Consider the following 8,923-nt stretch of genomic DNA (forward strand, 5'->3'; position numbering starts at 1 on the left):
AATAAAGCCTATGGGAAACCGCTTTCCAGAGCTGAATCCAGCAGGGGTTTGGTTTTGGGTGAGTGGACAATGAACAACCCAAGAATCTAAAGAAAGAGGACTCACATTTCCATTCTTCAGTACTAACCCAGCTTGAACAATGCCTTTGGTCTCCTGCTATGCTAAGATGGTCTTCGCACTCGAATCATCTTCTGTATTTGGTGTTGGGACTCACAATTTTACCTGGCTGCTTTGCTTTTGTGTCTTTACAAATCCTTTATCTTGGGCATTTTTAAAATGTATTAATGCTATGCACTCAGTATCTCACTTTCCAAGTTAGAAAATTGGCTTCACTATATCAGGCATCTTGTCCCTACTATAACTTGCCCCAAGGATGTATTTTCAGTGAGCATGAACACACCTGCTGGGTCAGGCAAAAGGAGCTAAAGAGTGGCCCCAGGTATGAGAATCCCATTTTGATGCCATCAAGAATTTCTTACCAGGCAGAGCTCTGAGGAGGCCATTGATTCTGGCTTGGGTCAACACTCAAATAATTTCTTCCATTCCTATGAATGGGAACTGGTGCACCCAGGGAAGCTCCTTCAGAAGTCTCCACATGAAGAATGCAATTCCCATGTTTCTGAGATTATCAGTGGGGTCTAAGGGGTGGGCATAGAGGACAGAAGAATACTTTTCAAAAATTCATGCCTACTTGACTTCAGTTTCACAAATATTATATATGATTTTGACCTCTTACATCCAGAGTAGAACAGTAGTGCCACATAGCTGTAAAACTAATAGAATAAGAATTGTGGACAATGTGGGATTTTTCTGTAATCTTTTTTGACATGCATAACATGCTGACTTTCACATCTATTTTTTTTGTAATTACTGTCTGGTTGGTGATTATTTACACGAGATAAAGAATGTTTGAAGGCTTCTACAGTAATTAAGTTTCATCTTTTTAGACTGTTCTTTACATGTAAAGGTAATTGCTTTTAGTTGTTATAAATCTTGTGTAAAATTCCTCAAGCAATAAACAGAAGCTCTATCTCAGTAATTGTCTATTGACTACACTTTCCAGTATGAATTAATTTTCAATTACAAACTTCCTTTCTTACTGTATCAGGTTGAAAGTCTGCATTTTGAACACGTAGGTATTCTCATCTTGTGTAGATTTGTCTCACATTATACTGGAAAAGAGAGAGAGAGATTCATTGAGCAACCATCAGTCTGAATATCAATGCAGCATGACAATAACAGTGTATGTCAGATTTCCTTTGCAAATTCTCAGACAGCAGCAAAGCAACAAAGACCCATTTCCAGCCCTAATTATTTTTATTGCTGTTACATTGCACTCTATTGCTTCTTTAAAAGTTAATGGCTTGATTAAGAAGGGGACCTAAACTCAATGAAACTTTTACAGCAACCACAAATGAAATCTAACCCTACTAACTTAATTAGGAGTATTTTAGGGGGTGAGTACCTAAGTTACCTAAGAGGGGTAAGTAGGTAGTCCTGCTCTGAGCTATCACATCTCTCTCTGAGTAAGAAGTTGGAGACTATAGCAAGATTTTCACAAGTGTTCATCTGAAGTTAGGTGCCCCGCTTGCTGTTGCTTTCAGAAATGCCCCAAGGTACCTACTTGCATTTTTAAGTGTGGGATGCTTTTCTCTTAATAGCAGCTAAATCCCATCTTCAAAAGCCGCCTGACTCATCCAGCACCACAAAGTTAGGTGCATAGCTCTGCAGGGGGTATACGCCATGCTGAGGGAGGTGCCAAATATCCTCCCACATCAAATCTGGGGGACAGCTGATGGCTTGGGGCCTGACAACAGCCAGCTGGCCTCGTGGAGGGAGTGCCAAAGACCTCCAAAGGGAGACAGAAGAACTGCTGATTCAAATGCAGTAAAATGCTGTAATGGACTTCTGCTGCCAGAAGAGGAGATCTCCATCCTTCTTCCTTATCCCTCTCTCACAGCCATGAGGTCCCACCCTCCCTTGAGCTGATTCTGGACCCTGTGCTGAACCAATGTAATTAATAAATTGCAGAAAACTACCCACTCTTCTCTTCTCCAAGACATCTTCTGCCATTTTAGTGAGGTAAATTAGCCCATGCAAAGGTCCTGAGAATGCCAAAGCCAGCACCAAACAAATGACAGAAGACACCCAGGAAGAGAAGGTGGAAGGAGCTCCTAGCCCAGTGCCACATGTAGACAGTGATCTGAGCAGCCTTTGCATTTGTTCCATAGGGGACTGAGGTGTCCTGAATTTACAAAGGTTTTGTAACACTTAGAGAGAGAGAATCCCATGTGGTTTCCCACTCAGTGCCCATACGCTCTCCAATGGGATGTGGGTGCCTCAGATTTCTTGTTGCTTATCTGCAGCACAGCAGAGGTGCCTTGGATAATCTATGGCATCTGAAATGGCCCCAGACATATAGGTTTAGGCATCTGAATCTCTCCACCAGTGACTCCAAGTCATACCACTAAATATTCGGTAATCTCAATGACTTTAAAGGGGTGTATTTAGTCCAAGAAAAGGGGATATATTAACTCTTCATTAATGCATAAAGTGCGAAAGAGCAAGGGTGTTTTTACAAGCAGTTCCAAGTAGGAGCATACTGAATGCTTTTTAAGGTGTAAAATAAGAACTAATAAATAAAAGATTTCCTCCATACATCTATATGTTTAGCACATCTGCATTTCAAATGTCTGAATTCCTGTTTAGGATTGTTAATAAGTTTACAAGGCTCAGTGTTACCGAATTTCTGACACTAAGGAAAAAAGTAGACATGCACACACACACACATGTATCTGTACATGGCCACATATTTGGGCATTTATTTAACAAAGGACATTTTCCTATTCTCCGGTACTTGCTGTAACCGAAAAAAAAGAAAAGGATAAAAAATCAGATACTCCCACCTGTGGAAATCCTGAGAACGTGACTGAAGAGAATGTGATGGTACAGGCACATAAAATGACACTTGACCATGTCACTTGATCACCGCAACATGAATAGCTCCATTAGTGAGAATTTTCCTTTTTCTTCTCTTTTTCTTGTGTAAGATTTGTCCTTCTGTTTGTGAAATAAAGACTTCAGCTAACAGTGCCACCAGATGGGCCCTTGGTGGTACTGTATTCCCCGAGTGATATCCTAATGGAAAAGAGAGGAAAAAGAAAAACCCAAACTTCAGCATTTCTGTTCATTTCATCCTATCTTTTCATCTCTGCTCTGGAATTCTGTCTCCAGCAAGAAATTGAAGGCTTTATGGTGTCTTACATAATAAGGTGAAAAGACCTTGGTTTTACTTTTCAATGCAATAACTTAGTGGATTGCAAATTTCTCACTTGAGGTTAATTGTATCTTCAGAACATGTGACCCACATTGCAGGCAGACAGAATAAAACAATTCTGTATACTTTTAATGGATTTATTTAAAAGGATGAGCAAGCAAATGTTCACTTAAGAGCGTCTATTAGTGAGCTAATATACTACATTTTTACTAGGATAATTAAAGACCGAACAACGCGATGGTCAAATTGAGGTCACAATTAAAATTAAATCAGTAAATCAATAGACCCAGAATGATTGAATCACTGCATTAATACAATACATAATGAAATCGAATTATGAGGTTGATAGCAGATTAAATTACTAGATGATAGTCTTTGGCTTTGGTTCAATTTAACAGAGGCAGCTTCCCTCCAGTAAGACCCAACTGGTGTTGTACCATCATGATGTTGATCCAACAGGTAAAGGAAGCAAATATCAACATATGTGGCTCTGCTAGTCTCTCGTTAGTTTTTCCTGGGAGAAATCTAACAGATAACAACGGAGTCTAGCCTCAGACTTAAAAAAATAGCTCCTTGTGTGTGATTTTGACAGTCCTTCCTCAATTCTCACCACTATTAGCACTGGGTTGTGGTTGTTATTAATTACCACCCTCTGCTTTTGCAGCGTAACATAGAATCTCCCTAAGGACTCAAACCAGAAGAGCTAATTTAGACATATATAACTGTGGCTTTGGGATAGCAGTCTTTCTCCAATGAAGGAGAATTCACTCACTAAATCACTAAGTTTTGTGTTTATTTTAGGGAATTATTGAGGTGTTGTCAATACTACTCTCATAATACTCTCATTCCTTCTTTAAATGAGGAAAAAATAAGGAATCCAGTTTCAGCCATTGGCTGTATGAAAGAATATGAAAACCATGCTTCTTATGTAAAATACTAGATTTCACAAAGGTTATATTTGTTTGCTCTGCCGTTGGAATCAACAGGTATACAAACTCAAGTACTCTGAATATTCAACATGGTCCAGTACTTCAGTCAATACATGTTAATTTGTGTCATGGAAGAAAACTCAAGGATCAATTTATCCATTTCTGTTTGCCACACCAGCTGCAGTAGAGATAATGCTCCAGAAGAAATGAAAGGTCTTTGGTAGAAAGGTATGGTGCCAATATTTCAGCCAATAAAACAGACACGAGATCCTGAAAATTAAGTAAATAAATATACACCAAGGAGACCAATATATTATTTCCAACTCAGCTTTCTTTTCATGGCTGTTCTCTCAGTGTTTTTTAGCAATTCCTATTTTTTTCTGGATTTTTTTTTTAGATAAAAATTCAGTAGCAAAAATTAATCACTAATTCTAATGACTTTTGATCTCAAAACACTTCTAAAAGCTTTTATATTTTTATCAGCATATGCTGTATATGATTCCAACATCTGAGGTGTTTTCATTTCTTCCCCAGTTCAACTTAGACTCTACAACGTTACCGAAAAGAGACAGGGAGTTCCAAAAGCAGCGTTAGTGACCCCACTCTTCCTTTGAAGGCACCTGTCTCCACTGACTACAGGAGGATGACTACAGTCTGACTTGGCTGTCTCCATTAGATAAGTCTAAATTATCTACCCAAAAGGAAACAGTCAATCTGAATCAAAGGTGAGAAACTTGATTCTTCAAATATTACCTTTGTTCTCTTAAAACCTATATGTCCTTCGTTCCATCTTTCATCATTTCAGAGCTGGTCCTAACTACCACAGCTCCTTGACCAGGTAGTCTTCTCTCTTTAACCAGTGACAAAGCACTCACAAAGAATTAAATAGTGCCAAACTGCCATTCCATCAACTGACTGACAAGATTTACGCTATTTTAAGAGAACTTACGGAAATATTTTGATAAAAACACTTATAAGTATTTTAAATGTTATTTTTCCCAGTTACTGATCCCATTAATGACACACTTTATCTGTTCTAATAAGTATTTACTATTAAATACCTTCAGAAAAAAAGATAAATGTAATTTACCTTTATAATAATAAAATAATAGGTATAAACAATATAAATATAAAAATAAAATAATAAAACTGATTTGTTTCTCAATACCACAGGATTAACGCTCAGATATTATTTAAATTGTTAAGCAACAGGCTAGGGAAGCCATTTGCTAAAGAGAGGAATCACATATACTTCTTTGCATCATGGTATTATTGGATGGAGCAGACAGATTATGGTCTTGAAATGGGAGCACTGACAATCACACATTACAGAGCCCTGATTTGCTTTTTGTTCTGGGCCAGCCTGTGGTAGCAACATGGTCCTTTGCTATATTCCTAGAAGAAAAGAAAGCAAGATTGTCAAATTTTGTTTGACAGTGGCTGCAGTGATTTGTTTTGGAGCTGTAGCACGATTTTGAGACAAATCCCCAGATGCTCTCCATTTACTGTTCACTAGTTCAGTTATCAGAGTATTTTAAAATCCCACTGATTTCTGTGGGTCGGGGAAGGAGATGGTGAGCTTCTTGGTCATGAACTGGCAAGGATCTTCAGGTTTATCCAACAAGACATGCATTTACTGTGTGAAGTTGGGTAGATCTGCAAGTTGCAATTCATCTCACCTAGCTTTGGTGCGTGAGTATCTGGTCCAAGCCAGTCAAATGGGCTCCTTGTGCTCTGACATCTGTCTCAAGACCACATGCTCGTTTCTCCAGTGAATGACTAACTTTGACTAAATTCCTGGCTTTCAAGGCCGTTAACATGCACCTCAGTTTCCTATTGCCCCGAAAATCTGCCCTGTCTTTCCGCAGAAAATCACACTCTGAACTTGTTTTTGTTTCAGAGAGATCACAGCATAACAAACGTGCAGAAGAGATAACTATTCCCAGATCAAAATTTGCATTGCATGACAGAATTGCTATGGTCTTCTGTGTCTCACAGGTTCTGTGCAAAGCTGTCAAAGAGATTCTCCTTTATCTCTGGGAGGAGGTAAGAAGGCAGTAACCTGTGCTTAAGCAGCAGGACAAGCTCAGTTTAATACCAACGGCCACAAGCACTTCAGATGGCCACCGTGGCTGCGGACTGACAACCAGCAATTCCTAAGCTCCTCATGGCTTGAGCAGGTGCGGGGAGGGAGATAATAACTCATGAACTTCCTGAACAAACATCAAAACAGGTTTGAATGCAAGAAGGTTTTGTATTATTATATTAAATAAAATCCATGATAGATAGCTAAGTCATGGGAGGCCAGTAGCAAGCCTTTGCTGCTGTCAAGTGATTAATTTCAGTAAGAACATCAAAGAGAGGAAACAAGGAAAATGGATGAGACGCGTGCTGCTTAGGAAGAGACAGCAGTGGGGGATTTTACCCACATTAGAACTGCAGCCCTATGCCCAGAGCTGCCATAATACATCGCAATTTCCATTGCATTGGATTCACATAATCATGACAAGTAGTAAAAATCACTTTTCTCCAAAGCAATAGTAAGCAGCAGGAGGTACAGATATTTGAGAGAGGCAGGATAACAATACTGGTCTGCCCTTCCCCACCCCAAAAATTGTGAGATCAAGTTTAAGAATCACAATATTCAAAAAGAAAACAAAATCCTTGTGTGGTGATTTGAAGCCTTCAGCTTCCTCTCAGATGGAGATCGTAAACTCTTCTCCTGCATCTGAGAGAGAGATATTTTCACCTTTAAAAATAAATCAAAGATTCTTACATGAATAAGCTGAATCCAGCTGTCAGGGCTTTATATACAAAGGGGCAGAAGGGCATGGGAGCCCATAACACTTCTGTCACATTTCTGTGGCCAATACACTGTCTAGAAGACCCTCCGATGTTACTAATGGTCATAGGAAGCTATCAGCATGGTCTAGAGAGAGAGAAAGAAGAATGTACTCACTGGGTTAGTACTTCTTTCTATGGACCAGTGAAACCTGGGGACAATTGTAGCAGACCAGCTTAGCACATGGAAGAATTTTTGAATCCTGATTCTTCAGGGGAGGCTTCAGGAAAAGCATAGACTTCAATGAAGACTGAAGATAGTGGAGATGTTGATTTTATAATACAGGAGATCATGGGTGGATTTTTTTTTTGTTTTGTTTGCTGGGGTTTTGTTTGTTTTTTTCTCTGTGGCCAAGATCTTCATCAGAAAGGATGGATGTTATCTGATGCTTGAAAGCCCGGTGCTTCAGACAAACTCCACCAACCGAGACAGGTGGAGTTTGAACTCCCATTCCTAAATGAGTAATGTAGCACAGACTATCAGCCAAAAGGGTGGAAACTGCCAGTTTTTGGGGACAAATAAAAATAAAAAAAAAAGTGCCTGCTTTTTAGTAAGGATTCCAGAGTTGGACTTTCCATGGACATACATGCCCACTGCTGTCAGACGCATCTCACCTACTGTGGGTTCTTCTCCGCTCCACTTAGAGGAGTTGGACCCATCTTTTTCAGTCATTGGATTCTCCCAGATGGGAATCCAGGCTCCCAAATACTGAAGCTGTAGAGACCATTCGGGTGATGGGAGACAAAAGCTTACATTTGAAAAAGTCCGTGTCCAATTTCCACTGCCTTCTTGGAAACAGGATTTAACCCACAAATACCATAATAGAAATCCTAGGGCTTTAGCAGCTTGGGAGAGCCTAGATGACACTGCAGTTTGTTACTGTTTGTATTGAGGTGTATGTGTTCAAAGGCTAGAAAACTTTTGAGAGATTAATACAACTGCAACCAATTTCACCTACGGGAGGTCTGGGACTTCCCTTCACATATTCAGTAAAACACATAGCAAATGGCAACCTTAAAACACCTACCAGAAGAGATTCATAGATCTCGAAAGAGAATTGATCATAGCCCTCTGCAAGTATGACCTTCTGTTTAACACAGGCCACAGGATTTCACCCACCGTGGCGGAGGGAATTATTCTTTCTTTCTTCCTAACTGAACACTATCAAGCCCAATAACTTGCTGGTGGCTGAACTATAGCTTATCATTAAGTAAGACATCCAGTCTCAGAGTAAAAGCTCCACTGTGAATTTACCACCTTCTTTGGTAAGCTTACAATGTGCTTAAACACCTTGACAGAATTCATTCTTTTCCATTTGAATTTATTTGACCTAAACTTCCTGCTATCCAATTCTATTATGCTTTAGTGCAGTGGATTGAATATCCCTTAATATAATTTCCGTGGTTAAGATCGTTACACAAACCACCACGTGCCAGACACCAGAGACTGAAATGGGCACTTTCAGTGCTAAAATCTTCCATGTCAACAGTCTGAGAGAGGTCAAAGGTGCTGTTCCATGGCAGGATAACCTAAACTGAGACTGCCACAAACAGACACGCTGCCCCACTTTCACCAGCCCTCGTGCTCCTGAGCTCGCTGAGTAATCAGTTCAGTGAGTTCAGCCCTAAGAAATCCAACACTGTAAAAGAGATGGATCATGTTTTTGTTGGCTTGCTCCCCAAACTGGGTAGTCACACGACTTACCCAGTGCTGGGATGGGGAAAGACAGCTCTGACAGACTGTTAGGCTGTGATGAACTCGCACTTTGGGAGAACCACAGTAGATTTCCATCATCTGTGGAGCACAGTCACACAACACACAGTCATCGGTAGGTTACGGCTGATGTCAAGGAGATCTGAACATGCAATCCTGAAC

The 8,923-nt window shown here is 39.9% G+C and overlaps 1 long non-coding RNA gene across 1 annotated transcript; it reads right to left on the minus strand.

The window, feature by feature from the left end:
- Positions 1–485: 485 nt before the first annotated feature.
- On the minus strand, positions 486–3,120 carry LOC129199110 (uncharacterized). The gene is made up of 3 exons (XR_008574593.1): positions 2,907–3,120; positions 1,101–1,172; positions 486–638 (listed from the first exon to the last, which is right to left on the minus strand). It is a non-coding gene; the product is annotated as an uncharacterized LOC129199110 (long non-coding RNA).
- Positions 3,121–8,923: the final 5,803 nt, after the last annotated feature.

This window comes from Grus americana, chromosome Z (genome assembly GCF_028858705.1).
Source record: "Grus americana isolate bGruAme1 chromosome Z, bGruAme1.mat, whole genome shotgun sequence".
NCBI lineage: Eukaryota > Metazoa > Chordata > Aves > Gruiformes > Gruidae > Grus > Grus americana.